Genomic DNA, 9,782 nt, shown 5'->3' on the forward strand with positions numbered 1-9,782 from the left:
AAAAATACAAAAATTAGCTGGGTGTGGTGGCACACACCTGTAACCCCAGCTACTCTGGAGGCTAAAGTAGGAGAATAGCTTGAACCCGGGAGGCAGAGGCTGCAGTGAGCAGAAATCGTGCCACTGCACTCCAACCTGGGTGACAGAGCAAGACTCCATCAAGAAGGAAGGAAGGAAAGAAGGAAGGAAGGAAGGAGAAAGAAAGGAGAGAGAAAGAGAGAGAGAGAAAAAGAAAAAGGAGAGAGAAAGAGAGAAAGACAGAAGAAAGAAAGCTGGCAGGACAGGTATGGGAAGGTAGTCCCCTGCTTAGAGGCTGGGGCTCAGAGCAGACATCCTCTTTTGTGGATGACACTGACTTTTGTGGGCACTGGAGATGAACAGAAAGCCCATAACCCAGGCAGAAGAGGACCAGGTAAGCTGCCCTACCTCCTGCTAGAAATACTAAGGAAGAGGGTACACCAACCCCCCTCACCTACACCCCTAGCCCAGAAGTTCTGAGAGCAACCAACATGGACAGAGAACTGCAGTAGAGTATTTCTAAACTCACATGGTGGACGACATGGCTTCCTTTGACCCCTCCAGACCCACCCCACCCTTCTCCACCCACTCTGTGCTCCTAGAGGCGGGCCTGGATGAACTCCATCAAAGGGTTCCTATGTCCTCTGCCTTCCAGTTGACCTTGGTCCCCAGCAGGAGGTGGGAAACCAAGAGGAGAGAGGTCAGAGTATTTATTCCCCCCAAATATCTCCTTGAGAGCTGGACGGTTGTGTCCCTGGACCAAAAGCTACAGCTCCTGTCAAGAGGCCCTCCTCACAGGATTTTCTCTCTCAAGTTTCCAGAGATTGCTTCCTCCTTCTGCTCCTTCTGGCCTGTGGTTTCCCTATACCCTGATATTCCTTTCTAAATAGTCTCTTTATTAAACTCTTCTCAATTTACCTAATCTGAGGGTGTCATCTGTTTCCTGCCAGGACCTGGAATGATACAGATGGCTTGTCTGACAGGACCTATTGATGGAGAATCCAAGAACCCCTTATTATTCTAGGCAGAGGTGGGGCAGCCTGCATTTAGCTGGAGGTTACTAAAGGTGCATGAAATGAAGCCAGGAACTTGAGCTCTTTGGGGGTGGGGACTGTCTTACTGGCTTTGCAACACCAGAACTATGGCAAAGTCCGTCTTTTAGTAGGGGGCCTTCTAAGAGCAGGTTTCCATGCTGGCCTAAATTGTTAATTTCATGAAGTTATTCTTATGATACATGAAAGTGAAGGAAAAAACATAAAACAAGCATGTACATGAAATTGGACAAAACACTCCCTTATCAGCCTCCTTTCCCTCTTCTATATACTAAGAAGATACATAGTCTCTTCCATTCCAGTTCATTCCAGATTATACAAAATGTGATTCTAAACTGTTAAAATGAGTCCTATGTGGATACAGAGAAAGAGGCAGAAAAAAAGACACAGAAGTTTTGATTATTTTAACATGTCCATAAACATCAAGTAGTAGGAGTAGTTGTTTTTGTTCCCACTGGGGACTGTGGTAAGTGAGGTTTTGTCTGTCTAGCTTACTTTCTCAATCCTTCCTCTGGGTCACTTGAAGATCCCCTCCCTGACTCCACATGACTATGGTGGGTACGTCAATCGGTGTCCTTTCCCGCCCTTGACATTTAATCGTCAGAAGACTAAACCAGAGCCAATCAGATTCTTCTCTAAAATTGATACATGGACAGGTGGACAAACAAGGTCCCTTTCTTCTAGGGCTGCCAAATCTTTCTGCCTGTTACGTGGGTGACCTTAGACAAACCGTTTAACTTCTTTGAGCCTCAATTTTCTCATCTTAAATGAGGTTAATAATACAACCTATTTCATAGGCATTTGTAAGAATCAAATGATATGAAGCATGAGAAAGGTTATTATAACTTTAATGTGTTTTATAATATTAATAAATGAATTGTTATTAAACATAAGTCAAATCATATGACAAATGAATTCATTGTAAGGTATTGGTCAATGACATGTTAAGACATTAAATCTTCCAGGGGTATTTACGTGTTTTAAAGGGGCCCATTGTATAAAGCACAAAGATAGAGAGCACTAATCTATACTGGCGGAAATTAGGATAGTGGTTAACTTTGCAAGGGTGGGGGGCTTGTGATCAGAGGGAACATATGGAAGCTTCTGAAAGGTGTTGGTTGTGTTCTGTTTCTTGATCTGGGTTCTAGTTACATGGGTATATTGTTGGTAAAGCTTCATTGTCCTGTATGCTTAAGATATGTGCCCTTTTCCATATGTATGGTATGATTTAATAACAAGTCTTTAAAACTTGGAAATTTCTGCTTCCAAGAAGATGGAGTAGGCATGCTTTTCCTTACTCCTCCTACTAAGTACAATGAAAAACTCTGGACATTATATATGAAATGAACATAAGAAGACTTTGAAAGGTGGCACTTTCTTTGAAAGGAGCAGACTTTGAAGGAGATGGCACTTGGAAATGTCAATAAGTGTAGACCAAAAAAAATCCTAACAAAAGCTGTTCTATCTGGCCAAAGAGCCAAGAAAGGAGCAACGCAGGAAAAGAGAAAACTTTTAGACAGAAGCTGCTCTGCTCTAACTAAACACCATAGGAGGGGGAAAAATGTAGCACCATCCTCGTTCACACTAGCAAAGGCCAAGTGGGGAGCCCAGAATTCCGCCTTTGCCAGGCTATAACAATGTGCCCTCACCCATCACTGGGATATCTTCAGAGAAGGCCAAGTATGGAGCTAGTACTTTTATCCCTGCTGGGTAGCGATGAGGAAACCACAGAGGGAACCTGTACTTCCAGCCTGCATCCTTGCTTGGGCAGTATCAGAAGAAGCTTAATAGAGAATCAGGACTTCTACCATTGCTCAGCAGTATTTATGCTGTCCTCTCCCTGGGGTGTCAGCGGAGGCCTAGTGGGGAGCCTGAACTCCCACCTCACCCAGCAATAATAAAGAACACGCCCCCCCCCCAGATGTCAACAGAGGCTGAATAGACTTTCTATGCTGAGCTGGCAGTAATGAGGGATCACCCCACCCCCTTCCCTTGCCAATGCAGTGGCCAAAAACCCAGCTAAAACATCAGGTTTAAATAAGACACAGAGTCATAACATAATACCCAAAATGTCCAAGTTTCAATAAAAAATCACTCATCACACTAGAAACAAGGAAAATCTCAAACTGAGTAAAAAAAGATAATCTTTAGATGCCAACACTGAGATGAACCATGAGATAAAATTTCCTGACACAAATTTTAAAGCAGTCATCATAAAAATAATGCAATGAGCAATTACAAGCACACTTGACACAAATGAAAAATGGAATAAATAAATAAATAGTGCCTCAGGAACATGTAGCACTTTAACAAAAGATCTAGCATTGGTATTACTGAAGACCCAAAAGGAAAGAATAGAGAGGGTAGGGCTAAGAAAGTATTCAAAGAAATAATGGCTAAAAACATCCCAAATTTGGCAAAAGGCATAAACCTAGAGATTCAAGAGGCTGAGTGAACTCCAAGCAGAATAAGCCCAAAGAAATTCAAACCAAGACACATATAATCAAACTTCTATAAACTAAAGACAAAGAAAAAATTATGAAGGCATCAAAAAACAAATTATACCTTATGGCAGGAGAAAAACAAGCAAATAACAGGATTTCACATTAGGAAACAGAGTAGAAGGAAGTGGTACAATATCTTTCAAGTACTAAAAGAAAAGAACTGTCAACCTGCATTTCTTTTTTTTGAGATGGAATCTCACCCTGCCACCCAGGCTGAAGTGAGTGCAATGGTGCGATCTCGGCTCATTGCAACCTCCACCTCCCAGGTTCAAACGATTCTCCTGCCTCAGCCTCCCGAGTAGCTGGGACTACAGATGTGTGCCACCACACCCAATAATTTTTGTATTTTTCATAGAGATGGGGTTTCACCATGTTGGCCAGGCTGGTCTCAAACTCCTAAACTCAAGTGATCCAGCCACCTTAGCCTCCCAAAGTGCTAGGATTACAGGCGTGAGCCACCGCACCCAGCTTCAGCCTGCATTTCTATATCCAGTGAAAGTATCCTTCAGGAATGAAGGGAAAATCCAGACATTCTCAAATATAGGGGAACTAAGATAATTTGTTACCAGCAGATCTACTCTAAATAATGGCTAAAGAAAGTTTATTAAACAAAAAGGAAATGATAAAAGAAGTAACCTTGGAACATGAGAAAGGAAGAGAGAACATGATAAGCAAAATATCTGGGTAAATACATTAGACTTTCCTTCTCCTCCTGGATTTTTAAATCATATTTGACAGTTTAAGCAAAAAATATAACACTGATATAGTTTTAAATGGCTCTGGAAAAAAATCAAGACAATTATATAAATGGGGGAGAATAAATAGACATAGAGGTAAGATTTCTACCTTTCCCTTAAACTGGCAAAGTGATGACACAAATAAACTGTGATTTATATGTATGTATAATGTAATTCCTAGAGAAACCAATAAGAAAACAACATAAAAAGATACACTAAAAAACATTATAAATCAATATGGAAGACAGGAGAAAGAAAATAGAAACTGAAAAAGAGAAATAACAAACAGAAAATAAGAAATAAAGTAGCAAATATAATTATATTTAATGTAAATTGTCTAAATATACTAATTACAAGACAGAAAGTGGCAGAGTGGATCAAAAAGCATGAACCAGTTATATACTGTCTATAAGAAACTCATTTCAAATGCAATGATAAAGGCAGATTGAAGGTAAAAGGATGGAAAAAGATATCTAATATAAACATGAATCACGATAAAATAGGAATAGCTCTATTATATCAGATAAAGTAGACTGCAAAGAAAAGAAAGTTACCAGAGACAGAAAGGGACATTATATAATGATAAAAGGGTCAGTACACCAAAAGAACATAGCACTTCTATATGTGTTTGCACTAAGTAACAGAGCAGCAATATATGTGACTCAAGATCTGATAGAGCTGAAAGGAGAAATATGCAAATGCACCATTAGAGATGGCAACCTCCCTCTCTCAACAACTGATAGTACAACTAGCCAGAAAATCAGCAAGAATACAGAAAAACTCAACAATATCAATCAACAGGATCTAATCAACATTTATAGAATACTCTACTCAACAACAGCAGAATATACCTCAAGAATTTAGAAAAATGGGCCCTGGTAGTGGCTATAAGAAAAAAGAATTTAGAAAAAGAAAAGCAAAATAAACCCAAAGCAAGCAGAAGGAGATGCATAATATAGATAAGAGAAGAAATCAATGAAATTGAAAACAGTAAAACAATAGAGAAAAATCAATAAAACACAGAGCTGGCTCTTTGAAATCATCAGTAAAATTGATAAACCTCTAACAAGATTGACAAAGAAAGAAAGAAAGAGAAAAGATATAAATTACCAATATCAGAAATGAAAAAGGGACTATCACCCTGCAGACATCAGAAGGAAAATAAGGGAATACCATGAACAACTCTACACATAAATTTGACAACTTAGAGGAAATAGACCAATTAATCAAAAATAACAAACTAAAACAACTCACCCAATATGAAATATATAATTTGAATTTCTATATATTAAGGAAATTGAATTTGTAATTTAACCCCACCCCCCAAAAGAAATATCAGATGATTCCACTGGAAAATTCTACCAAATTTAAAAGAATTAAACTAATTCTAAACAATCTCCTTTAGAAAGTAGAAGAGGATGGAACGCTTTACAATTCATTTTGTGAAGCTATTATCCTGGTTAAAAATATATATATAGAAAAAGACGGTACAAAAAAAGATATTAAAGGCCAAATTTCCTCAATATACATGCAGAAGTTCTTAACTAATATTAGCAAATAAAATTCAATAATATATAAAAAGAATTATACAACATGATAGACTTTATTCCAGAGGTACAAGGCTGGTTCAATTTGCTAAAACTACTTAATATAATTCACCATATTACTAAGCTAAAGAAGAAAACTCGTATGACCATATCAATTGATGAAGCAAAAGCATTTGGAAAATTTTAATACCCATTTATGATAATCATAAAACTCTTAGCAAGCTAGGAATAGAGGGGAACTTTTTTTTTTTTTTTTGAGACAGAGTCTTGCTCTGTTGCCCAGGTTGGAGTGCAGTGGTGCAATCTCGGCTCACTGCAACCTCTGCCTCCCAGGTTCAAGCAATTCTCCTGCCTCAGCCTCCCGAGTAGCTGGGATTATAGGCATGCACCATTAAAAAAATATATACAACATTTTTTTTTTTCTATTTTTAGTAGAGACGGGGGTTTCACCATATCGGCCAGACTGGTCTTGAACTCATGACCTTGTGATCCACCCGCCTCAGCCTCACCGAAAGTGCTGAAATTACAGGCATTAGCCACCATGCCTGGCCCTAGAGGAGAACGTTTTCAACTCGATAAAGAATATCTACAAAAACCCTACAGTTAATATAATACTTAATGATAAAAGACCGAATGCTTTCCCCTTAGGAGAGGGAAGAAGCCAAAAATGCCCACTCTCATTACTCTTAGTCAACATAGTACAGTACTGGAAGTTCTAGCCAGCACAGTGAGGCAAGAAAAAGGAATATAAGGAATACAGATTAGAAAGAATTCTTTCAAACTGTCCCTATTTGTTGATGGCATGGTAGTATATGTAGAAAATCCTAAGGGATTTACAAAAAACAAAAACAAAAAAAAACTACTAGAACTGACAAATGACTTCAGCAAAGACAGTGTTCAAGAAAAACATTAAAAATCAATTGTACTTTTATATACTGGTAAGGAACATGTGAACATGTTCAATTTCACAATTGAAAATAAAATATCATTTACAATCATTCAAAACAAAACATAATATTCTCCAAAGAAGATGTATAGATGGCCAATAAGCACATGAAAAGATGTTCAATATCATTAATCATTTGAGAAATGCAAATGAAAACTACAATGATATAACACCTCACACCTATTAGGGTGGCTTCTATTTTAAAAAACAGAAACTAGGGCCAGGCACAGTAGCTCACACATGCAATCCCAGCACTTTCAGAGGCCGAGGCAGGTGGATCACCTGAGGTCAGAAGCTCGAGACCAGCCTGTCCAACATGGCGAAACCCCATCTTACTAAAAATACAAAAATTAGCCAGGCATGGTGGCGTGCGCCTGTGGTCCCAGCTACACAGGAGGCAGAGGTAGGAGAATCACTTGAACCTGGGAGATGGAGGTTGCAGTGAGCCAAGATCACACCACTGTACTCCAGCTTGGGCAACAGTGGGAAACTCTGTCTCAAAAACGAACAAACAAACAAAAAACAAAACAAAACAACAAAAACAGAAAGAATCAGGTGTTGGCGAGGATGTGGAGAAATTGGAACCCTTATGCACAGTTGGTGGGAATATAAAATGATACAGTCACTGTGGAAAACAGCATGGCAGTTCCTTTAAAAATTACAAATAGAATTGTCATATGATTGAGCAATTTCATTTCTGGGTATATACCCAAAAGAACTGAAACCTGAAGAGATATTTATATACCCATGTTTATAGCAGCATTATTCACAAATGCTAAAATGTAGAAGCAATCCAAGTGTCCCTCAACAGATCGATGGGTAAGCAAAATGTGGTCTATTCATTACAATGAAATAGTATTCAGCCTTAAAAAGGAAGGAAATTCTGACACATGCTACAACATGGATGAACCTTGAAGACATTAGGCTAAGTGAAATAAACCAGCCATAAAAAGATACATAGTATATGATTCCACTTATAGGAGAGACTTAGAATAGTCAAAATCGTAGAAAAAGAATGGTAGCTGCCAGGGGCTGGGAGAATTGGGAAGTGGGGAGTTATGTTTAATATAATGTTTCCGTTTCACACTATGAAAAGAATTGTGGAGATGGAAGTTAATGATGATTGCACAATGTTATGAATGTATTTAATGCCACCGGACTATACACTTAAAAATGGTTAAGGCCGGGCACAGTGGCTCACACCTGTAATCCCAACAATTTGGGAGGCTGAGGCAAGTGGATCACTTGAGTCTAGGAGTTTGAGACCAGCCTGGGCAACATGGCAAAAACCTGTCTCTACAAAAAATACAAAAATTAGCCGGGCATGGTGGTGTGTGCCTGTGGTCCCAGCTACTAGGTTGGCTGAGGTGGGGAGATAGCTTGAACCCAGGAGGTAGAGGTTGCAGTGAGCTGTGATCGTGCCACTGCACTCCAGCCTGGGCGCCAGAGCAAGATCTTGTCTTTAAAAAAAAGGTTAAAATGATAAATTTTATGTATTTTACACAATAAAAATGAAAAAAACATATATAGGATTTGAATGGTGAAAACTACAAAAATGTTGATGAAAGAAAAAGATTTCAGTATCTGGAGAAATACACTGTGTTCACAGATTGGATGATTCAACATAGTAAGTACATCAATTGATATACAGATTTAATGCAAATACTATCAAAATCCCAGCAAGAATTTTTGAAGATATACATAAGACTATTCTGAAATTTATATGGAAAGGTAAGGAACTAGACTAGTGAAAACAATATATATATTTTTTTGAGATGGAGTTTCGCTCTTCTTGCCCAGGCTGGAATGCAATGGCACAATCTCGGCTCACTACAACCTCCACCTACTGGGTTCAAGCAATTCTCCTGCCTCAGCCTCCCAAGTAACTGGGATTACAGGCATGTGCCGCCACGTCTGGCTAACTTTTTGTATTTAGTAGAAACAGGGTTTCACCACGTTGGTCAGGCTGGTCTCGAACTCCTGATCTCAGGTAATCCACCTGCCTCATCCTCCCAAAGTGCTGGGATTACAGGTGTGAGCCACTGCTTCCAGCCTCAATAAAAACAAAATTTAAAGAAGAATAAAGTAGGAGGAATTACTATACCAAATTTCAAGACTTATCGTATAGCTACAGCAATTAGGACTTTGTGTTATTGGTGGAGGGAAAGAGGCATAGATCAATAGAATAGGACACAGAACCCATAAATAGACCCACACAAGTATGGTGAAATGGTCTTTGACAAAAGTGCAAAACAGCTAAATGGAGAAAATGAAGATTTCTCAACAAATGATGTTGAAGCAATTGGGTATCCATAGGCAAAAAATGAACCTTGACCTAAATCTTACTCTTCATGAACAATTAACTCAAATGAATCACCAACTTAAATGTAATACATGAAATGAGAAAACCTTTAGAGAATAATACCGGTGAAAATTGTCAGGGTTCAGGAATAGGCAAAGAGATCTTAGACTTAACACCAAAAGCACAAGTCATAAGTGAAACATTGATAAGTTGGACCTCATCAAAATTTTAAAATTTTCCTCCAGTAAAGATCCTGCTAAGAAGATGAAAAGCCAAGCTACAAATTGGGAGAAAATACTTGTAAATCAATTATCCAACAAAGGACTGGTACATGGAATCTATAAAGAACTCTCAAAACTCAATAATTTAAAAAAAAAAAAAAAAACTGACTGGGCACAGTGGCTTACACCTGTAATCCTAGCACTTTGAGAGGCTGAGGTGGGAAAATCGCTTAAAGCCAGGACTTCAAGACCAGTCTGGGCAATATAGTGAGACCCTATCTCTACAAAAAATTTTTAAAATAATCAGGTATGCTGGTGCGCACTGTAGCCCCAGATACTCCGGAGGCAACGACAGGAAGATTGCTTGAGCCCAGAAGGTCGAAGCTACTGCACTCCAGCCTGGATAACAGAATGAGACCCTGTTTCTTTTTTATTTTTTATTTTTTTTTTTTTTT

The 9,782-nt window shown here is 38.7% G+C and overlaps 1 pseudogene; it reads left to right on the forward strand.

Moving 5' to 3' along the window:
• Positions 1-345: 345 nt before the first annotated feature.
• Positions 346-9,782, forward strand: part of LOC116539029 — an 11,249-nt pseudogene continuing 1,812 nt past the window's right edge.

The sequence above is a fragment of the Sapajus apella genome, unplaced genomic scaffold (assembly GCF_009761245.1).
Source record: "Sapajus apella isolate SASKATOON/1434 unplaced genomic scaffold, GSC_monkey_1.0 scaffold125, whole genome shotgun sequence".
Lineage (NCBI taxonomy): Eukaryota > Metazoa > Chordata > Mammalia > Primates > Cebidae > Sapajus > Sapajus apella.